The 24798-nt window shown below is 38.2% G+C and overlaps 1 long non-coding RNA gene across 1 annotated transcript; it reads right to left on the reverse strand.

Moving 5' to 3' along the window:
- Positions 1-216: 216 nt before the first annotated feature.
- On the reverse strand, positions 217-20451 carry LOC310895255. The gene is made up of 3 exons (XR_014580587.1): positions 18959-20451; positions 2648-2791; positions 217-1239 (listed from the first exon to the last, which is right to left on the reverse strand). It is a non-coding gene; the product is annotated as an uncharacterized lncRNA (long non-coding RNA).
- Positions 20452-24798: the final 4347 nt, after the last annotated feature.

The raw sequence follows: 24798 nt of genomic DNA on the forward strand, positions 1-24798 counted from the left end.
GTGTGTGTTATCTAAATATTGAGTGCAGAGCAGGCACTCCTATGCTGTTATGCCACACAGGTAATGCATAAGTACTAACAAAGCTATGGGAAAACTCAAATCATTTTATCTACAAAATATAGGCATTGCTTATATTTGTTTCTCTTTAGGGGTGACGAGGACCCACAGCTAACACTGCACTAAATAGAGGCAGGTAGTTATTTTTGTCATTCAGAATAATAATTATGTTACTTGCTGCAGTTCGGTAGAAGCCAAACTGGCTGCACACTCACTGCACTGTAATGAGAGTTGGCTGAAACAATGAAAGCTATAAGGTAGGAATACTAATCAATAATGTAAATGGGAACTGCGTTCAGCTATTTTGAACGTAAAATTAATCAGAACTGTGAAAATTTTGGCAGAAAAAAAAAAATTCTTCGTAACCAAATCTTTGATTATAAAAACAGAGTTCACTGACATTTACCTTAGGAAGGTTTCTCAGTTCTAAGATAAAGCTTGTAGTATGGGCCAGATACACACACCTAAAAATAGGCAGAATGAGGCATACTCTGGTTGGAAGAAGTGATTTGAATAGGGAACTATTCCACATGAACACCCTGACCACTGGTGAGATGGACAGGCTTGCTCCAGTTCTTGCAATTTCTGAAAGATTTCGCTTGAAATCTAAGGAGAGGAGGGTCTGGTTTTATGCTTTAAATCTTTACGTGTTTCATTAAAAGGAATTACTTATTCAGACGATATGTATGAAATTTGATATTATATATTTTTTAAAATTCTCTGAGGTTTTTCTGCCATCAGAGGCTCAGAAATGTGCATGATTGTGTTGTACCATCAGAAAATGCTTTCAGGATCACAGGTTCATTTCAGGAGATCAGATCAATACTGTTACATCCATCTTGTCCTTATGCAAGTACGTGTCAAAGGAAGCAAAGCATTTTTAATACCGGTTTTTATGTTATTTATACTGAAGTCTTTGCTGTTTGTCCTTGTACAGAAAGATGGGTATTACTCTTCTGTCCCTGTAGGGCAACCATAGCAGAGCTCCCAAATCCAAGCGCGTCACTCGCTGCTGGATAACCAGCCAGTCCCACTGATGTCTGCCAGCCAGTCCCCTCTGCTGTGCGGACAGCAGGCCTGGAACTATACTGCCTACAGTCCCCAACAGAAAGGGCAAGGCATACATGGAAATGATATTTATTTTCAACTCAGACCTGAACATACACCATCTCCAAGAGCAACCTGTGATGCAGAAAGAAAAAGAATTAATTTTTTTCACTCAATATATCACACAAAATTGATTTCAAGGGAGCACTAAATCCTAGCTCCACGAGAGATACATACCAATATCGACTAACGTATAGCTACATATCTGTAAAAACCTAGCATTTATCTAGTCACTCAGCAAGGAACTCCTCCTATCACAGGAGGCTGTTACCCTTGGCAGCTCTGAGGACTGTATCAGCACTTCTGTAATAACATTTGCATTCGTTATGGAAGAAATGAACCGTTTATTCTCGAAAAGGAGAAATATGCTTTGGTACGTCCAGTGAAAATTGAAGTTACATAATCTGTTACAATGCAGAAGTGAGACTGCCTCCAGGCACCAGTGAAACATGACCGGTAAATATACAACAAACATGCTGATAAGGCTATCTGTCATGGTCATGTGTGCAGCAACTGAAGAAAGAATACAGATGGTATTCACTTCTGTTTTATTTTACTGTAGCCAGGTAAAAGAAATACACTTAATATTCTGTAACGTTTTACATAAACAGATGAATATTTCGCTTATGAATATTAGACTTATTATGTCAAATATATTTGCCAATTACAGTGAAATGGCCAGAAATATAATTCATAGAAATACATATTTATTTCAAGTTATTATTCAAAGCATTCAGATTCCCATCCATAATACAACTTTAATATTTCCTGAATATCTGAGGTTTTAGTATCCTCCTCAAAGTTTACTGAACTCAAGGAGATAGTTGTGATCTCCAGAAAAGATCTGTAGTGGATATAAAAGGTTACTGATGTTCATAAAACTACATACAGAACAAGGAAGAAAAATCTAATGCAGCAACTCTTTTTTTTTTTTTTTCCCTTTTTTTTTTTGGGGGGGGGAAAGAATTTTAGCTGGCACTAAAGTTACCCTGTAATATTTTTTCTTCTTGTTGTTGAAAGGAAAAAAAAAAATTGTTTTTATCAAAGAATAAAGACTTTATGTGGAAAAGTAGATACCAGTTTTGACTATATTTTATAATTAGAGTACTCATCTTTGCATAACTAAATCAAGAGATTACAAGAAACTGAGTGGTGAGACAATCCCTCACCCCTCAATTTTAGGAAGATGGAGAAAATTATTGCTAGGGACACTGATTTGGCTTAGTGATACAATTAATTCACGTTTAAAGGAAAAATGGAAATAATATCATAGCAGGATGAAAGGATTTTATAATATCTGGCTATCAGTTTTGATATCTGAGCAAAATACAACCCATAGAAAATAAGAGCTTGAAGAAATACTTAAAAACTTCAAACATTAACAATTTTTAATAACTGATTTCGTTTAGAAATCTTGTGTATTTGATAGTGACAAAGGTACACTGATATTGCCTTGCACTAATACTGTCTGGAGGTATCTCACCAGGAGAAATGACTGCTGGGCTGCTTTGATGTCTCTCTACACAGGTACATCTTCATTGTTTTGTCTCACCTCCTGCAACATGTTTTGGTTTGTTTCCTTCTGCCAATCTGAAGACCTCAGATTAAGCTGAGGAGAAATGGAGAGCTGGGAACAGAAACAGAATTATGCGTAACAGGAATTCCCTACTGAGAACTCAGGGCATAGCGTGCAGCCCTGCTACTTGCCTCACAGACAGCTTGTTAGATATAAAAGTGATAAAACTCATTTGAAGGATGGCTGTAGTCAACCATGCACATATATAACACAGTACAAAGAGCAACTGAAAACAAGCCAAAACCTGTGTTTGTAGGTAGGACCTTGACATGACATTTTAATAAATGAATTGTCTATGTATAAAAATAGACTTTCTTCAGGAATTTTAACTAAGAACCAAGGAAGCGTATCACTCTTCTCAATGTATTAAGTGAAGGGTCTAATTATTAGTTATGGACATTATATGAAACCCTTTTTGGTTCTTTTCACAATGACTGACAATCCATATTTCTCCCAACTTGTAATGGGTTTCTGAATTGTATATGCAGGCAATTTAAGCCACTGGGTGGCTCTTGAACCCCACCCACGTATTTCTAACATATGCTAACATAACATATGCTTCACTGTTTACTTTGTCTTACAATTCAAATCTTTGCAGTAAGTCTGCACACAGTTTCCCTGCCCAGCAAGCACTGACACATGCAATTTAAATTCTTAAAATATGTTCTGCTTTTGATTACAGCATACTTTAAACCCACTGTTATTGATAACCCAGCAACTGTATTCTTTAAAGATGAGGGGTTGGGTTACTAATTTGACAGTCAAGTATGGCACATCTTTCTCTTAGTTTATCCCTAAAAAGTCTCTTGAAACAATTTTTTAAACATCTGGCATCTGCACATCCTCTAATTTTTTTGACATAAGGTAACCAGAATGGCATTGTCTTCCCATCCTTACTTAATCCTTACAAGGATTTTCTTCTTCAAGCAACAATATTTAGCCCCACGGTAATCAAAACTATTATTTCTTCTATAATCCATATACATTCTTATGCTGCACTCATATCAGTATTTAAGAACTGTGGCACTTGAGGTCCTGCAGTACTTAAATCAGCCTGTATCAAATATTTGCCTTTTCATTATCTCCTCAAAGGGACAAGCATTCATTTTTCTTTTTTCTTCTCTGTTAATTATTCACATTTTCTTATTTTGATAGAGAAGGGAATGAGAAGTCTGTAGTGGTCCCAAGATGTCTGGGAACAACATTCAATCTTAAACCAGATCAATTCTGTTAGACATTTTTCCAGAAGATATGCTAGTATAGTGAGTTAATCCTGATTAAGTTCTACAGGTGAGGTTATACAGAAAATTGTAGTGTTCTGCTGTGATCTTATAATATAACAAACTTTCAAAGTGACATACCAAGATTGCTGAACATATTTAACCCATCATGTATCTCACCATGTTATATTCCAAGTTTTCTTCACTGTCTCAACAAATGCTGAACACAATGAATATTTAAAACCAGTAAAAACTGTCCTCCTAAAAAAAAAAAGTAGATGCAGTAGAAGTCCTTACCAGAAGAAGGTAATGACAAAGGAGTCATAAAAATACATTTTAAAAGGCACCACAGTAAAATAAAGCTGAATTAAATAATAATCAAAGCATGTCAAAGCTGCCTGACATGTCTCATGGGGAAAGAGAATGGCTCAGAGCTTAAACATTTCAGTCAAGAGCACAGAAGTACACTTCTAGAATGCCTTTGACTGTTGTCAGAGCCTTCATCCTTGGTCCAATGAGCCTCCTGACATCTGGTTGATATGCTCAGACTATGACCTGGGTACATGTCTCAGAAAGATGGCACTGCACTTTTTGTGTGTAGCTCATCAGCCTCACAGAAAATATCAGGGAATACAAACCAACCTGTCTTTATCCCTTATCACTCCTGTCCCAGCAGAGTGGGCTATTTTCTCATACGCTGTCCTCAAGAAACACAGCGATGGTCCTAGAATCACAGAATATCCTGAGTTGAAAGGGACCCACAAGAATCATGGAGTCCAACTCCTGGCTCCACACAGGACCACCCAAAAAACAAATGATATGTCTGAGAGCATTGTTCCTGAGGAACCTGTTTCAGTGCCTGGCCACCCTCTTGGTGAAGAACCTTTCCCTAACCCCCAGCCTGACCCTCCCCTGTCCCAGCTCCATGCCGTTCCCTTGGGTCCTGTCGCTGTCCCCAGAGAGCAGAGCTCAGCGCCTGCCCCTCCGCTCCCCTCGTGAGGGAGCTGCAGGCCGCCATGAGGCCTTCCCTCAGCCTGCTCTGCTCTGGTCTGAACAAACCCAGGGACCTCAGCTGCTCCTCATACATCTTGCCCTTCAGACCCTTCACCACCCTTGTAGCCCTCCTTTGGACACTCTCTAATAGTTATGTCTTTCATAGAATCATAAGGGTTGGAAAAGACTTCCAAGATCATCTGGTCCAACCATTACCCTACTACCAACGTCACCTGCTACACAATGTCCCTAAGTACCATGTCCAACCTTTCCTTGAACACCCCCAGGGACAGTGATGCCACCACCTCCCTGGGTAACCTGTTCCAATGCCTGACTGCTCTTTCTGAGAAGAAATGTCTCCTCATTTCCAAGCCAAACCTCCCCTGGTGCAACTGGAGGTCATTCCCTCTGGTCCTATCAGTAGTCACCTGTGAGAAGAGGCCAACCCCCAGCTCCTCACACCTTCCTTTCAGGCAGTTGCAGAGAGCAATAAGGTCTCCCCTGGGCCTCCTCTTCTCCAGACTAAACAACCCCAGTTCCCTCAGCTGCTCCTCACAGGACTTGTGTTCCAGGCCCTTCACCAGCTTCGTAGCCCTTCTCTGGACATGCTCCAGGGCCTCGATGTCCTTCTTGTAGTGAGGGGCCCAAAGCTGAACACAGTACTCAAGGTTTGGCCTCACCAGAGCAGAGTACAGGGCGACGATCACCTCCCTGGTCCTGCTGGTTACCAAAACTGCACACAGTACTCAAGGTGAGGCCGCACCAACACAGAGCAGATCAGGACAATCACTTCCCTTGACCAGCTCATAATGCTATGCTTGATGTATCCCAGGATATGCTTGGCTCTTTCGGCTGCCAGGGCACTCATATTCAATTTGTTTTCAACCAAAACCCCCAGATCACTTACCATAGATGCCCTCCATAGTCTTCTAGGACTTCTCATCAGACGGAGACAAGAGGATCAGCTATTTTAATGACTTATTAATTAAAGCTTTAACATAGACATGAGGACAGGTCTACCTGTTCTTGGTGACAAAATGAGGTTGAGAGTCATCTGTCTATACGCGAATGACCTGAATAGCCAACAGATATCAGGAAGCAGAGTGCAACCTCCTCACTTGAGTGGAAGGCTCAACTTCTCCCGTTTCACAGCAGAAGCCAGAAGAATGGTGTTGTAACATATCTCAGTTATGCCTGGCTCTCCCCCGACTATAAATTGAGTTTAAAAAAACTAGCTCAGTGTTCAAGCACTATATCTGAAGTTAAGCAGACAAATACAACTGCTATTTTCAGAGCTCAAGGAGCCTGATAATAGATCCTATGCTTAAGATCATACTGTTTGTTCAATCCCATATGCCTTTCCCTTCTCTTTAATTGTGTGCAGTTAGCATGATTTATTGAAAGGAGCTCGTCAGCTCTACCTGAGTTCTCATACCATGTTGTAAACTAACTTTCTGGGAGGCACCCAAACCACTCTGGTTACATTTCATGATAAAAAAATCAAACAAAATACAGGGTGGAAATTATGTCCTTAGCAGTTCAAACAGCAGGAAAGAAAAACAAAAACAAAACAAAACAAAACAACAAAAACAACCAACAAAACAAACAAACAAAAAAAATGAATGGATCTAGTAGCTCAGATGTGTTAAAAACAGAATAGACAAGGAGGTACTTTTGGTGTAAGAAAGCATGAGTTTACAATTCTGCACATTGTAGAATTATGCTACACATATAGAAGAAATTATTAAAGATTCTACAACTTGATAAGGTAATATCTTCCAAACATCTAAGCTGAATATACTGATATCCAAAAAATTCCCTCCTGAACACTTGTCAGTGAATAAACTGCAATTTACTTTGTTATATTAAGTGTCTCTTCGCATAAGCTTCCATTTAAGATGACTGAGAATGTCATTCTAGCAATTTACTACTCATTCCTCTTACATATATTGCTATTTAACAGCCAATCATCTTTTTTTTAAGTTCATTTCACCTTTAACTTATCAGTCTAATCCTAATATATTACTGTAGCAATGCTGCAGTCATTACTGCAAAGTATATTTTAATAAGAAAACCTGTTCACTGAACATTCATTGTTAAAGGTAATTAGGTTACTTCTTGGATCAGTGGACACAAGACTGCATGATGATATACTTCACCAGATTTTTAAAATGATTCATACTATTAAGCATGCTTTGCACTTCTGATTCCTTTTGTTCACTGCTCCTAATTTCCACTGCAACTTCTTGAGCAGTTTTCAGAGTTTTGTGGAAACTTGAAAAAAAAATGTATGTTCTATATCCCTCATGGTGGAGGACTTTTAATGTTCTGTGCCAGATAATGCCCAGAGGGGAAAGTTCTGCCAGTGTTTTCTTTTCCATACCTGGTTTATGTAGAATTGTGTTATGATTTCTTTTACAGTACAAACATTATGAAGAGGTTAAGAATTCCTTTGTTCATTCCAAGCTCACTCCATGCACCATACCATGATCCAGTTAATTTAACTGCTTAAAATTCAGCATATATTTAAGAATGATTGCTACATTCGGATGAGTTTTACTATTATCTCTATCATTCTGTATAGTAATTCCCACATTTGTAAAATATATATATATATTTATTTTTGGTGAATCTTTTCTCAGATGCAAGGCTGGAGAAGTGTTCTTATGATGGCATAAAAGCCTTTAAAGAAAATATCATGAGAAAGAGGATTCAGTCACAAATATTTTGTTTCCTAAGCTACAAAAAAATATAAAAAAAATAAAAATATGTTGCCTGTTTTAAAGGTTGTTTGGGCATCTGCTCCTTACAAAAGTAGCATTAAAAATATATTTCCAAATATTGACTTCAGCTCAGCCATATACAGTACAATATACTCATGAGTCTACCTTATTATTTCAGCAGCAAATTATGCTTCCATAGCTAGTGTTAAAAGCATCAATTCTCAAAGTCATAATTCTTTATTATTCTGCATTTATTTAGAATTGATATCTATAAATAGAACTTATTGCTCTGGTTCCCTACAATTATTGGAGCTCCTCCCAGACACCTGCAAATAGTCAGCTATAGCTTTGGCTTGCTCTCAGTCTTACATAAAAATACGATGATTAGTATTTTTAAACTTAAGTGAGATTCCAATGTTGAAAAACATGAATATAGAGCATAGTTAATGCACGTCCAGGCTCAGTGGTTTTCAAATGCATGAACGTTCCTTGCTTCTAGTAGAAATTCATGGGTTTACAAGTTGCAATTAGTATTAATGTTATTAGTTACAGCAGAGTAGCACAATACATTCTGAGGTCAAAAAGAAAAAAGAATATGTTAGAGTTGACGTAAGGTCATGAGTGACTATTGAGGCCAAAGAAAGCTAAGATTATACAGTGTCTCTTTGGAGAAGATTCTTTATACTTGAGCACATTATGATTCCATACTCTTGGACTCTCAAGTTAAAAAAAGTTGTTTTTTTAGTCACCTATTAGCAAATTAAAAATCCCCTGTCCTACCGCAAATCCCAGTGGGAAAGAGTAAGTCATTTGTTAGTCCGTAGACAATTCAGTTCAAGAATCATTACTGACAAATCTTATCCATTTACTAAAAGAAGATTTCTAAGCACATCATAGAAGGGAGGTGGCCTTTTAAAAAAGAAAGTGCCATGGATTGTGTTCTCATCACAACAGAAAGTAATATCAGCTGATAGTTTTTGTTGCTGGCTCTATCTCGTTTCCCACGAGATTTTGGAAAAGTTAAAGACATCGGTGATGCTTCCATCCCTCTGTATATGAGAGGAGAGGAGGAGGGTAGACTGGAATGGTCAAATCCACAGCAATGGTAGTAGACACAGTAATTTATTGGTAATGGTAGAACTCCACTTATGCTGAAGAGTGGAAAGAAAAGTGATAAATTGGACATTCCTAGAAAGTATTGCTTGGAAACTAACACTTACAGCACAAATGTGGAAATGAGAACATCTACATGCTCCGTGGAGGTGCTTACTACCATGCACGCCTCCCAAAGAATTTTCAAATAATAAGTGCTTCAATTAAATTAAACACCTGAATGCTGTAGAGAAAGACAGACAGGAAGAAACAGTGAATTGGTAGGCAAAACAGGAAAACCAGCAACCAGGCCAAAATATTAGCTGTATGGAGGGAAAGAAACATTTCTCCATTTTAACTTGTGTTGGGTTCCTGTTGCCAGGTTAGGGGGTCATGCAGTACTATGGAGAGATGGGGAACAAAACAACAGATATAACGCACATTTTAAACCAGGTTCTTCCAGACCAACCTTAAAACATAGGACCTCAGAATAGCCCTCTCTATTGATTTTGATTCTTTGGCTGCAGGCTTATGTAGCCTCTGGGGAAACACAGAGATTGCATTAAATATAATTAAATGAAACATAGCAGAGAAAGTACTGCAGCAAGGTCCTGATCCAGAACTATGATAAACTAATTAAGGTTGGAAACAATATTCATAATCTGATTATTACATTTTAAATTTGAAAGGGAAGACTGCATCATGGGGAAGGGAATGTAGCACCAATGCTGGATGCAGTCAGGTTCAAGGCAAACCCACCATATAGTCACATTACATCCAAACCTACCACCTGAGAGGCCATGGGATGTGCTGAATTGTCTTTGTTAACTCCATACGTAACATCCATATTTTCAATAAAAACACAAGGCAATATTTGACACAGTAGGCCAAGATCCAAGGGTTAGCTTTTGCAGGCAGCCTGAACACATTTAGATTAGGTATATGGAAGAAATTCTTTACTGTGAGGGTGTTGAGGCAGTAGAACAGGTTCCCCAGAGAAGCTGTGGATGCCCCATCCCTGGAGGTGTTCAAGGCCAGGCTGGATGGGGCTTTGAGCAGCCTGGTGTAGTGGAAGGTGTCCCTGCCCATGGTAGGAGGCTTGGAACTGGGTGATCTTTAAGGACCCTTCAAACCAAAACTATTCTGTGGTTCAATGATTTACAACCATGTTTTGTTTCAGTGTTGGAGGGGTGCTGTTGTTTGGGGATGGAGCATTCAATTCCCTGTGAGACCTGTCCAGTGGGTTCCACTCTTTGTCTGGCTGATTAGACTGGCATATGGTCTTAATTAACTACAAATTCATATTTTGCAAGCATACTCCAGAAGTTGGTCTGAAAACATGGATTTTCTAAGCAAAGTAAAAGACAATCTAATTAATTTTGCATGACCTGGTTCAAGGCTGAATCAGGTCCAGCTATTTATTCATTTTGAGTCACAGTCTCCTGTGTCAGTTACAATAAGAAATTGCTTTCTCTTACTCAGACTGACAATAGCAGGCAAAACTCTTCCAACACTCAAGTGCATGCAAGATTAGAGAAAGCCAGGATGATGGTGAGGTGTTTACTGTCTTGCTGGAGAACCAAAAGCAAAACTTCCATTCTAAGCTGTGCCCCAGCTGGTAAAAAAAAAATAAAAAAAATTGAGCAGTGGGTAATTGCTGAGCACAACATTGCATCACATTTAACAGGAATTGTAGTCTTGCTCAGGTTTCACCACAGCACATTGGCATTTAATAAGAATTAGATAACAAATAGCTATTGTAGCAGCTAATATTCCAATTTTCATTGCAGAAAGATTTTTCTATGTTATTTGCCTAGTTTAACAAAGCTCTGATATTAAACAGATGATTAGAACTTAAAGCATCCTCTGCCAGCTACTGGAAAAGTCAAAACTTTACTATATAAAGACTAGACTAACACAGCTTGTGGTTCTATTAACAGAAAGGAAAAATCAGACACCACCTTCATTTTTCACTAGGAAGTAAATTGTTCTGTTCAGTTAAACTTTAAATAAATGCTGATGTCACAAGTCACACTTTGCAAAGGTCTAAGTGGGAGGTTTTGCTTGCAGTCAAGGTTATCAGTATCGGATTTTCAATTCAAATAAAAATGAGTACTCGATTTCATTTTTCTGGAGGAGAAAATACAAAAAAAAAGTCAGAAAACCAGCACAACTATTTCTTGTTTATTTCATCACATAGCACAATTTTAGATGTTGAGGAAAACAAATAATCTAAATCAGGTGTAGGCAAATTTCTAAATTCAATTGTGTTCAAGTTACAATTTTATCAGTAGCAGATGTACCCCTGGCCAAAGTCAGCAGCTGTACAGGCACAATATTATGATCAGACAAATTCATACACATTATCTGCTCCTAATAGGCAATAGTAGGCCCAGCCACAAACAAATGCACAGGACTGATTTACTTGAAATATGGATGGGTGAAAGCTACTCTTCCAGCAGGGCAAAGCCAATAGCAAGAGGTATGTGGAGTAGTTTAGGTCATATTTTAGTCCCTTTCACCAGTTGTTACTTGTTTGTTTGGCATGTTTCAATTCAACCCAAACCCAGGCAAATAAAGCAGGAGTCTAATATTCAAGGTAATATTTCACTATTATTATAACAAACTTATTTTAAGGCAGTTTTATAGTTCAAGAAAAAATTCCAAATACTGAGTTTTTTGAAAGGCGTTGATGTAATATATCAAAAGTTTTTTTGTTTTCCATCAAAACAGTGGCAACAGCAGATAGTTTTAAGGTTATCTCTGCATACATAAAACCCATTTTTTCCCCTATGTGGTAAGCAATATCAACTTTTTATTGCGCTGCTTACTGGTAGAAGTCAGGAAAATGAAATATCCAAATCAAGCACAGGAATACTTCATTTCACTGACACACACACAAAAAAACCACACACACACACACACACACACACACAAGACAGAAACACACACAAAGAAAGTGCTAATCTTTGGTATTTTAGTAGTATTAATATGGTGCATTAAAGCCAAGTATTTGAAAGAGAGAGAGGGATTTTAGTTTTCTATTAATTACTTTGTCTCAGGTACCCATCAATTTGCAAGCAAATAATTCAGACTGCAAACCCAAGGTTTCCAGTGTGCCTAGGTCACACTGGATGCAAAGCGGGCTGTTGAGCAGCAGGCAACAGCTTCCCTGGCTCCTTCTTCTACCTCCATATGCTTAAGTATATGGAAGAAATGTTCACATTCCAGCTGTGCACTGATTCTAGGCTTGCTCTAATGATTTAGGATTTGATCTTCAGTTGTTATAAACAAATGTTTTCCAGTGGAAGGTGACTTTCACTTGACAGCAATGAAACATTAACATAAAAGTTAAAAAAAATATATCAATAGAATTTTTTGTGCTATTAACTTCATTTTAGGCAGAATAGATTTCACTGGCAATACAGACAACACCGAGGAAACATGTTTAAAGTAAGTCACAGTAAAAATCAAGTGCAGTGTCTAAAATAAAGATAAGTTCAACTCACATATTTTTCTCCATTAAATCCATGTTATTCCATCTTCCTAGTTTGTTAGCTTTACAACCAAGAAATTCTTGGCATTGTAGAAAGGCCAGCATTTTTGTACTCCCTAGTGTTGCACAGAATCTGGCTGGGTACAGCAGAAGCAATATAGTTCAAAATAACACACTCATGCTTCCTAAGATTGAATTGTTTGGTACCTCTGTGGGAGCATAAGCATTAATTTCCCTGAATTTATTGTAAGCTGTCAGAAGTAGTATCTCAAGCACAAAAAAACACCTTTCACATAGCCTTAGTCCTTACGCAAATAACTGCTACTAAGATCATATGGTAGTTTTATTATCATTGCAAATGGACAAAAATTGCATTTCAGATTTCTGAGTATTTTTAGAATCATTTGGAAAATCAGGCAAAAGAAGAATCTGTCCCATGGAAGGCAGTTATCTTCAAGTTATTCTGCTTCAGAGCAAAAAGGAGATCCTTTTAGAGTGCTCCTCCTCTCCCCCATACAAAGTGGCATCAAGCATTGCTCCACTTTAGTAGCCCAAAACAAACTTAGCCTAGGTAGGGCAGAAATTGGGTCATTTACCTAGGAAATGTAAAAAGAACTCAAGTCACCAAGGCTCTTCAGATACAGAATTAAACCTGGATTTCCTATGTCATTGTGAACACCATGCTCTGGGTTGCTGTATAGGAAGTAGTTTCTCACTCAAGCCACATGGTAGCATCTTACATAAATGGAAAAGAACTCCAGTTTAACTGTTACTACACTCATTTTGAAACATGAGGTTAAGATATGCCTACTTAAAATATAGCTGGCAATTACTTTTGCAGATATTACATAATTAATCACTCAATGTAGCAGTTCTTTCAGATAAATACTCTGAAAAACATTCCTGAAAATACAAATATATAACTGTTCCGATTAAGCATGTACAACATGCATACCACCATGAGGTTTCTCTGGATGGCTAAAATGATAGAAGTTGCCAAGTATTCTTTATTCTGAGGCTGTTCACTCTGCTGCTGGTACTGTGAAACGTCTGTGCAGATAAAACATTGCAACAGAACCAGGTGAATGGACCTCGGTTACATTTCTCTTCAAATGGCTGCTGGAAGGAAATAGTTCCTGTGGTGGGAGCAGCCTTACCCTACTTGGAGAAGCATGTCTTCTCCAAGAGATACTCTAAGGGGCTAGAAAGCCAGCCTCCAAGATTTCATTGTACTAATTAGTTTATCTTCACTTCCACCTTTCTTCAAACGATCCAGTGGGAAGAAGAAGCCAGAGCAATTTCATACAGCTAAGGCCATTTTTTATACTTCATTGCATTGCAACACAGCTTGATGCACTGGCAACAAGCCACAGTCATCATTCAAGTTAAAGAGAATTTCTCTGTGAGAATGAAGAATCCCTTTTACACAGACTCATTTCCTTTAGTTCAGCTTCTATGCAAAAACTGAGGTGAGTGTGGAAACATTAATACTCCAGTATGAATTCTACCTAAAAGATCTCACATACATGCTTTCTGATAATGTCTTCCTAGAGACTATGCTGAACCACAGGAAGCATTGCGATAACATAGTGATACGTGACCAGAAGACACACTTGATTCAGAGTTTTCTCACAAAGTTTACAAGACTAGTGGCCTGCATTTTATTTTCTGCAAGAGATACGCTGTGTGGACTACCAGTTTTCAGAGAAATTGAATTAATTTGTATTATAATGCTAGAACTCTTCAAGCAAAATATATGTTGAAGTTTTCATTACCCAGAAACAACAGGCTCCAGCAGGCTGGTGAAGGGTATTTAATAAAGTATGCCTGGGAGGGTAATGCAGTTCTGAGTGCAGACAAGAGGTCCTTACAGACAGACCAGACTCCTCAGTGCTTTGTAGAACCTGTTCCTGTGATTCTTCCTTCTCCATTTTTGTCAATGCCTAATAACACTAGAAATTAACCTCTTTTAAAAACTACTACAGAAAGTATTAAAAATGGAAACTTCATTATCTGATTCATAAAATGCTATTGAAAAATCTAGTCTTTAAAGAATAGGCAAATCCAGTCAAATGGGCTAAAGCTGCAGAGGGGCACGCAGCACCCAAAGAAATAAGCTGAATTAACTTTCTCCCATGAGCTGAGAGAAGATGAAGAAAAAGGCCCTAGGCAGAGATTATACAAATGTCTTCCTACACAAGAAGCACTTAGGCATACAAGATGCATGATTTGCTAAATAAGAACAAGACATTACCCTCTATACTTAACTTCCACTCTACTCTGGTATGGCCTCACCTTGATCACTGTGTGCAATTTTGGACACCACAGTATAAGAAGGACATAAAACTATTAGAGAATGTCCAAAGGAGGGCTACAAAGATGTTGAAGGGGCTGGAAGGCAAGACATATGAGGAGCAGCTGAGGTCCTTGGATTTGTTCAGCCCAGAGCAGAGCAGGCTGAGGGGAGGCCTCATGGCGGCCTGCAGCTCCCTCACGAGGGGAGCGGAGGGGCAGGCGCTGAGCTCTGCTCTCTGGGGATAGCGACAGGACCTGCTTCATTGCTTCAAATTTTCTTTATTTCACAGCTGCTAGAATCAACTTGAGAGTATTCTCTGGGAAAGTACAGTTCATATGAGATAGCTGTTGAAAACACAATCAACCCAACACTTCTGATCAAGGAATACATGTATTAAAAAATAGTAAGCAGAAATGGGAAAAAAAAAATCCTTCATCTAAATTTTGAGCAATGCACCTTTAGAAAGCTAGAAGATCCAGATGACTTGCAACTATCCATGCTTCAGAACTGAAGGGGAAGCATAGGAAAAAAACATGTTACATGACAACCCATGATGACAAGCAAAGAAGTCATTTTCCCAAGTAGGGAGTTATGTCCCCTGGAGGTAATAAGGAGTAGACAAGAACAGATGAAGCTCTAGCTCTAACATGGACCTATTGGAAGACCTGAATTAGGATTTATTGTTTGTTTCTTGATCTGTCCAATTTATATTCAGAAAGACACTATCTTTTGTGTCTGAAAAGCATGCCTTCAGACAAAGTAGTGCTGTTATTTCCCCACTGCTTTGAGCTGGTAGGGCATCTGAAAGAAGGTCTGCCTGTTACTGAGCAGTCATTTCTGGCCCAGCACAAGTTTTCAGTAAGACGTACTGTTATGCAAGCTGGTTAAAAGATAATAGCTAGTATGAAAAAAGACAGCTTTAACTTAGATCCATTTGTCTGCTCGGTTCATTGCACAGTCAACATGAAGGTACATATTAGCACTAAAAAGAACAACAAGCTGAGAGCAGTCATGACTGCTTTGAAACAACAAGAGGGCAGAAACAGTAATGATAGCTTAAGTCATAAAGCTATGCTGAGAAGGCCATTTCATTTAAATAAAGGTAGACTGGACAAATTTAGAGAAGTAGATGGATGTTTAACAGAGATGCAGATGAACTATAGAGATTGGACACCAAATTTAAACAAGATTAGACTGGAAATAACGCATGACAAACAGTATCAAAAACACATGAAAATAACTTACAGACAAGAGGATTCTCCATTACTTACAGATATTAAATGCAAATGGGTTCACTTTCTCAGAGATGGGATCAAGTTCAAAAAAAGTCATAGACTTAACACATACATTGCTGAAGCATGTTCCAGAAACAGCACCAGCCCAGGTCACCAGACCAGTCCCTGGCAGGGGAGCTAAGGGAGAGCTTTTCTTGTGAGGAGACATCAGTGCTCACCCTGAAAGGGTTGCGCATCCTACAATTACGTATAGCTTCCAGAACCTCACAGCGGAAAATCCTCCTTTCCCTCAAAGATAAAGATGTTCCTCTTCAGATTGGTTCTAGTGCAAGGAAAACATTCCTTTATACTGAGCAGGCTGTATATGCATCAGTATGCCACTGAAATTGATAACTAAAGATATTATTTATCTGATTCTGGCTGGACTGAATTGTAAATTACAAAGATAACCATCTTAATAGTAAAAGTCTTCATGGTGAGACTTTTCCATTTCCACAGAACCCAAAATATTATGAAAATTAACACCTTGCAGTAGGAAGTCTTACATTATTTTCACTTCACTACTTGTGAGAAGAAATTACAACAGAAGAAACAAAGTCTTTTGCATTTACAATTAAAAGAAATACTAGTAAAGACTGACTGTGGAGACTCAAAAAGTTGTCTTAATATGAGCACAGTAGGTTCATATATACCATTATTCCGTAAAATAAATAAATCATTCCAGTTATCAACTCCGCATGACAATACTGTCCAACACTGATGCACACATCAGCTTTGTAACTACAAAAATATGTTGAGGATGCTAAAACACAGTTAGTTCTCAGCAAAATAGACAAGTCTGCTGATCTAAATGCATTCTGACTTCAAGTAGTATGATTTGAGCATTAGCATATGTATATCATATCTTGATTTAAAAATAACATCTTTGTTGTTACTTCTATAGTAAAAAGACACATGGTCCTTCATACATGGAACATACTCTAACATGTTTAGAGATCTTTAAAAAATACCAATTTATTTCTAATTTTAAGTATTATTTTTCTAATGGAAAATGTATCCATCAAAGCTGATATATTTTGCAGAAAATCTTTGATTCCAGTAACATAAATTGAAGAAAAGTTTTTGAGATCGGATACATGAATTTTGACATTTCCAAAACCAAAAATTGAGCTCTTTTCCAAATAGTTATTTGATTATAAGTAATACTATAATTACAGCTATGTCAAAACAAGCTAGAAAGGTCAAGTGTTACAACATGTACATAACAGTTGTTTGAGCCCAACCCATTCTTTTCCTGTTTCTCTATTCTGCAAAGCCCTAAGCAACTCTGTTCCCCAAATGAAAAAGGCAATCATAAAGTTGTCCCTCTTCATGATCAAGTCTTTTCTGCTTTTTTGAACATCGCTATGGGAATATTTACCCTATGCAGATCTGTATTCAAGGACTTCTTATGAACAGATCAGTGGTTCTTCTCCCCTAGAACATCCCTTCCTCAAACCTGGCTTCCAGTCAACATAAGATTTGCCACACATGTCGGGCTTCTGCTAGCCCTGTTACCTTTGACTTGGTTCCTTTTGCATAACCAAATTAACCTGCTCATTATAATTGCTCCCTGCTTGAACAAGAGAGTGGAAGCTCTTGGTGCTGAGTCAGAATCTATGCATTTGCTATCTCACAGCTGACTGTCAGGGTAAGCACAGAGGAGAAGTTGAAGATGAGGAGAAAGGTCAAAGAAAAATCTCAGTCTACCAGGAACAGCAAACCACAGTGTTGTAAGACCATGTTTATTGCTGTGTCTCAGCTAGCGACAGAGGAAATCACTTTCCTCTTGAGTACTCCAGAATAATTCATCAGCTTCTTGCTTTGCTAATGGGTTTATCGATATTACATAAAGCTGAGTCAGCCTTGGTCCCACTGCTGATCTTGAGGATGAGTCATGCTTTTTTTTTTTTTTTTTTAAGATCAGCAACAAAATTTTCTCTTACTAACTTTTCCTCAACACATGAAGACATTAACAACTCCCCTACTGGGCCCCAAACCACAGGGGATTCACAAGTAGTGTTGATCAGAGCAAAGGAAATTTGTTCTCTTCAACTTGTTTGCTGAAGAGTTTGAACACAGAACACCTCTGCATACTTGAAATTTAATGCTGTGTATATTTCTAAGATATCTTATTTTTTATTAATATTTACTCAAGAAAATTAAAGGAAGGCTCTGACCTAAGTAGTTAAAAAAAAAAACAAACACAAACATTTAGCAAGACTTTAGGAATAAAGACAGGTAACAGAATACTCCAAGTTAAGCCATATTAGCAAACTCTCAATTGAACTACTTCACCTTTACTGTCTTTGCTGAGATCTCTTGTTTAAATCAAATAATGCTCAAGAAATTTGGAAAAACATTTGTTTTGAGAGTTCCTCAACTTTCTGTCTTTAATACGGACAATTCACTTTATTTGATAAATAATTGGACTTAGTATTTCTGGGTTCAATTCTATTTTTCCCTATGACATTTTAAATGGGTCTGAACAAGTAATTCAAGCATTACGTACCTTCACTTACCGTATCCACAGAACACATACTAGATAATGCCAGTACTATTCCACTAACACACTACTCAGGCATGCAATAAACGTTCATCATGTTATAAAGTCATAAACCAACCCCGCACATCAGGGAACAATATAACTTTGTGAGTACTAAAAATGTGGGTACAGATTTTGTATCTTTGGTTACAGTGGTCTCTAAAGCCAAAACTGAGAGGAAATTGTAGTCAGCTGAATATAGTCCAGAATATATTATGAAATTTGGCAGCAACTCATTGGACCCATATTGTTTTCTACTAGTATTAATGGAAGCCGTACATCCAGGAAGAAAAAAAAAGAAAAAAAAAGTCTGTATTCAGCTTCCCCCTCAGCTCTGAAAATCCCCACCTAAAAACAGCTGTATCAGTGCTAGAAACTAAGAAAAACTCTGCAGACTAACCACTTAACTTTGCATACATCCCTGTTGCAAAAGAAACACAATCACAGTATAGTCATCAGATAATCACAGCATAGCTACCTATGATACATCACTATTCAGAACTGTTGAGGAAACCCAACCAGAAGTTTGGCAATATAGCAAACTCCATACTTCCAGCATTACACAAAATGACTTATTACCAGTGCTTCTTCAAGCCTTGCACTTTTCCCCTGCAGAGATCCTATTCCAAGCAAACAAGGAACCATGTGGCTCTTTACATCTGTCTAATTTATTTGCTGCTAGCTCATAATGACTTGATAATAGCCTCCATCTTGGAAGTGATTAGCACAATGATTAGAAAGTAAATAAACTCAGTAATAATAAACTTGGGCTATAATAAAGGAAAAGCACTGGCTACTTTATAGGTTCATAAAACACATACTCACCCACCCCACTCCAAGCTCCCAACAGCTAGAATATAGAATCATAGAATCATAGAATATCCCGAGTTGGAAGGGACCCATAAGGATCATCGAGTCCAACTCCTGGCACCACACAGGTCTACCCAAAATTTTAGACCATGTGACTAAGTGCACAGTCCAAACACTTCTTAAATTCAGACAGGCTCAGTGCAGTGACTACTTCCCTGAGGAACCTGTTCCAGTGTGCAACCACCCTCTCAGTGAAGAACCTCTTCCTGATGTCTAGCCTAAACCTCCCCTGCCACAGCTTGACACCATTCCCCCGGGTCCTATCACTGGTGACTGAAGAGAATAGATCGGCGCCTGCCCCTCCACTCCCGCTCACGAGGAAGCTGTAGACCGCCATGAGGTCTCCCCTCAGCCTCCTCTTTTCCAGGCTCAACAGGCCAAGTGACCTCAGCCGCTCCTCATAGGTCTTCCCCTCTAGGCCCTTCACCATCTTCGTAGCCCAGTATCTTACTGACTTGAAGAAAGAGGCTTTAATCTGTCCTGGTTTGTTTACTAATGAAGGAGTGTGAAAGAGACACATGTCCTTGTCTCTGAAGAGGAGGTGAAAGAACAGCTAGTGCAAGGAACACAAAAATCAGTTGCACCAGACTAATATGTGGTTGTATCTGAGCTTGGAGACTGCAACCCTCTTCAGACTTCCAGATCTAGAGGAACACTTTGGCTGCAGCCTAAAAGCCGTGTGTACATAAGCTCCCCCAAGCCAGCCAATCTTCTTCCCATGACCTGCCAGGAAACAGCAATGTAGGCATGTAACCAAATTAAAGCCCAAACCTTCAGCCCAGTCCCTGACCTGAATAGTGAGTGAGGATCCGGGTCCTGGCATTTATACGTGATGGTTTACACGCAGCCAAAGTAAATAGTGTAGTCAGAGGTCACAGGGCTAGATTTTGAAAAGTCCTACATAAAGAAGAGATCTCAGAAAAGCAAATTTAAATAACATTCATGTCAAGAAAAGTAATTCTGATTGCTTTATTTATTCTTTATCTGTCGTGACTAGACAGATGAAAATCTATGATAGCAATTTTGCCTTTAAGGTCATTTTCTTTTTTCTTTTATTTCTTTTATTTATTTATTTATTTATGTATTTATGTATGTATTCATTTATCTTAACAGGCTCTGTACTAATTTTCCTCACAGAATGACTAACAGAAATATGACCCTTGTGCACCTTTTGTAGTTAACTCATTAGGTCAACTCTAAACACTAACCCCTTGTCAGCTTATTTCTATTAGTGATAAGGAGCAATTGACCTGGTCCCCAGATCTGGTCCCCAGATCTGGTCCCCACGAAAACGTCTGGATGAAGGCAGTGTGACTTAGCACACAACACGGGGAATATTTTGGAGCAACTTTAAAAGTCAGGTCGCCAGAGACCACGTAATTCCTAAACAAAGCATCTTATGGGGACCGAGTTCTATGGTGCACAGCATCTCCTAAGCCACAGTTGGGATCTCAAGCTGTCATCTCAGCTTGACTGGCTCCTAAAGCTCGAAGTATGCAGAAAAAATTCAACAATGCGCTCCACCCTTTTTCGCCCTAATGTCCAATCTGTGGTGGTTTGCAAAGGAGTTTTTGCCCTGGCAGGAATACGTTAAAGTAGTTTTGTGGCAATGCAATGTATTTTGGGAGGTTGTCTTGCCCTTGTATACATCTGCAACCTCCTCCCTTCATTGAGAGGAGACTTTATGAAGTTTGAAGCTACAAATCTCTTATGCAGAATATGAGCCCCACAAAGTAAAGGTAGCTGTTCATCTTGGAGGGGATACATTTGAATCCAAAACTCATCTTTAGGACCGATGCAAGACATTAAGCTCTTTATGCTAATAGGAACATGAGTTTTTCCACCTGGAACACGATTCAAAAGAACAGTCAACCATTTCTTTAGCTTTGAAGATGCTGAAATGGACCCTGGCTTAAAAAGAACCAGTTCGCAGTCTGTCTCTAAAAACAGTAGCTTAGGGCTAAAATCTGAGTTTCCTTCCTGTTACATGAAGGTCCAAAGAGACTCATCCTTCCTTCTCAGTTGAGTTCGGTGCTGCATAGTCTTAAGATTTTCAGTACTCAGTAGTGGACCTCAGACCCTCATATTTTGAGAGGGATTGCACTCCCCTTAAGTAATACAGGAATCCCGATTTTCTGTCTCAAGGGTGAATATTTTAATGGCTTCTCATTTGAATTACATGCAAGTATGTTTTTGTCCTTTAAAGATAAAAATCAGTTCCTATTTCCTCCTGGTGTTTCTGCAACAGTTAGATCTACAGGAGGATGTTTCTATAATAGCATCATCCATTTAGATACTGTCATCTGACAGAAAACAAAAGCACTGCCTAAATGGTCTTCCAATACCTTTTATTCTCTGTGTCTGAAACTTCAAGACATTTGATCTGAAAGTGAACATATACCATATATCCCTACAGAAGCCTAGTCAGCAGATATTTTTAATGTATAGCTACTGCTAATAGCCATGAAGAATGATTTTTGGTAGCTATTTTCCTTACTTGTTCTTCATAAATATTATACCTTCAGAGCTTCTCTTAACCAGAAATATAACCATTTATCATAGAAAAAAATGTCTGAGTCAGACTTGACTTAAAATTCATCAACTGCCAACAAATTTTTGGAAGGCTTTCAAAATCATAATATATAAGCTGTCAAATTTGAAACAAATGATTTGTTTAGAAGGATGTGGGAAGAACTGCAAAATGGGTGCATTTGAACAAATTTGTGAAATATTAGTCTCCTCCAGTGTATGACAGAAATATGCATTAATTTTGCTGAGTATAATATTTCTGACTTTGTGAGAAGATATATTTTCCTTGATCCTTACTGGGAAAGTTTTTTCATTAAAACTTTGAAATTTGATAGTATACCTAGTAATCCTATATAGCTTTCTTGGTACCATTATATATACAATGCAGAGCATGTATATCAACAAAACCTGAGTTCTCAAGCATTTAGACATCCAAGACAGAAAACCCAATCTTTGGTCATACTCGTCTGTCTAGCTGTCAGGACAGAAAGTTATTGGTACATAACCCAAATTGCAATGAGGTCTATATATGAGGGTTTTATGTCTTATTTTATTTTTCATACCCAATTGGAAAAAACCTCAAGACAAGATGGATATTTGCAAGTAACTGGGACACTGTAGTTTACTGATTGTCAGCTGAGCCATGGCAACCCTTTAGGAGTACAACTAAAGGAATGATGCTGGAGAAGGTAACCCTGCCCTTATTCCCCTAACTTTGTCCCAGCTCTGGTATTTTGGTAAGCTATTGGCTATACCAACAGACTTCCCTTTCTCTGGTTTGGGTGTATGACACAGCAGCTAAGGAGACATTCTTAGGGTTGCAGTTTGGGATTTGAAGACTTAATGCTGCCTAAAGTCCTCTTTCTGAGATACACTTTTTTTTTTTTTCTTCCTGAAATTCTGCTAATCAACCATTAAGTTTTTTATTTTCCACCTGCAAACTAGAGATATCAATGTCATTTGTTTTACTCTCTCACTGTGTATGAGAACGTGAAGGACTGCAAGATGATTCAGACACACTGCAACAGGGCCTGTGCAAGCACTTAGAGGAACTGATTCACCCCATAGCAGCTCCAACCTTACAAGTGTCTGAAGACTTGGACACTCTTTATGTTTGATATATAAGCAATCCTGTGTGTCTCCAGACAAATTAATTGCCCTTGTGTGTGGAAGACTGACACTAAGAAGCATAATGCAGCGGTTCTGGTGAGAGAGACTTGCAGCTTGGACCTTACACAGAAACAAGCAACAAACCACCTATGTGTTTTGAATCTATTGGACAGACACTGAATGGACATTTAAAAGCCAGACAAAGGAAATGAACACAGAAACCCAATCTAGCTGACTTTAATAATGCATCTGTTCATATCTCTGATATGTACAATATATTAAATGTTCACAGACAAAATCTTTGCTTTTTGAGCAAGTAGCAGTAAAAAAAATCCGTATTCAGCAAAGACAGAAAGATTAGCTTTTACTTTTGTCTGTCTAAGCTACTTCTTCCATCTAGGTTTCTACTTGCTTTCTCTGTCTGTAGGTTTGCAGCACTTTGTAGTTCTACACCTTCTTAACTGTCTACTTTGGATTTGTCTCCATAGGCAAATGTACCTTCTTTGAGGTGTTCATCTTCACAGACATAATTATTATTGCCTTGCTCTTATGCAATACTGCTCTCAAAAAGGTTGTTTTATAGTTTTTGTTAATTCTCTCTTAATTATTTATAAAACCACAGCAGAATATGAACAACAGAACCTAATCACTTATGCAACTGCAAGTTTGATTTTTCTCCTCTCTTTAAATTGGATTGGAGAACTAAATTACATCCCTTAGTTTGTTGTGAGTGACCCAACAATATGAGAAATACTTTCAAATTGCTGCACATACAGCCACGTGTATGCCAGCTTACATACTGCTGAATGTGTAGGGCACAGGTGCACGTATATAACCAGTCTTATTAAGAAATGTGCACAGGAATTACTCCCAGAGCCTTGTTGTTGCACTCACATTGCTGATGATGGGTCTAGCACTGCTATGGTGAACTTCCTATATGTCAGACTGTAGTGCTTAGCTAACAATTTCTAATTGTGCATGATGGTACAGGGGGACACAGCGTTACAGTTGTGCGAATTCAAAGACCTGCATGCACATAGCTCACTGTGAATGTATTCCTTACTGAGTGTGATTAAATGCTCAGTGCCAACACAGCTGCAGGATACTTTAGTTCATCCCTTGATCCTTGGTGTGGCATCAGAGCTGACAGTTTCTTTAATAGGAGACACATGAAAAAAAAATGATTGTTAGTTTTCAGCATGTTTTTTACTAACACCTCCACTGACTACATGGACCTCTGTAGTTAGCAAATGGGAATTGAACAATTGTTTATGTGAGGTATAAAAAGACACATCCCTACAAGGATACTATATCTGTTGTATGAAAGGTCTAAATTTGTCAATTGAAAGAAAAGGTGCTCTAATTTTGTGCTATATGACAAATGAACAATGTAAGAGTCTGATTTGCTCTAATAATGTGCCTTTATTCAGTGATAAACACAGCAGATATAGTTTAATAAAAGCATACATTAGAATTGCCTATATTTGTTAGCACTGTATGTTAAGGATTATTCATTTACTCACTGCAAAGAAATCTGCTGTCTTAAAATCAGTGTTGTTTCATGACGTTATAAGAATTTGCTGCTGAATAAGTTTTTAATTTACAGATTTGTCTGGTGTAATAGATGGGTGCAAGCTTGTTATTTGTCACCATATTGACTTATTAATATATACTCAGTACTAAGAAAGCTGCTTGGTATCTCAGATTAAACTTTTTGTAAAAGGCAGGGAAAGCATCCAGCAGAAACCAGGTGATAAGTGGAGTGTTTGAACTGAAGCAGTGAATGCTGTCAGCAAACTGTTGTGTGTTTAATAAAGAGGCTAGACGGGAAATATAATTTGAAAACTCATAAAAAAGCTATAACTGCTTATGAAACTGTCCCCAACAGATTTCTCCCAGTGACACAAATG

Source organism: Anser anser, assembly GCF_964211835.1.
Source record: "Anser anser genome assembly, chromosome: 2".
Classification (NCBI taxonomy): Eukaryota; Metazoa; Chordata; class Aves; order Anseriformes; family Anatidae; genus Anser; species Anser anser.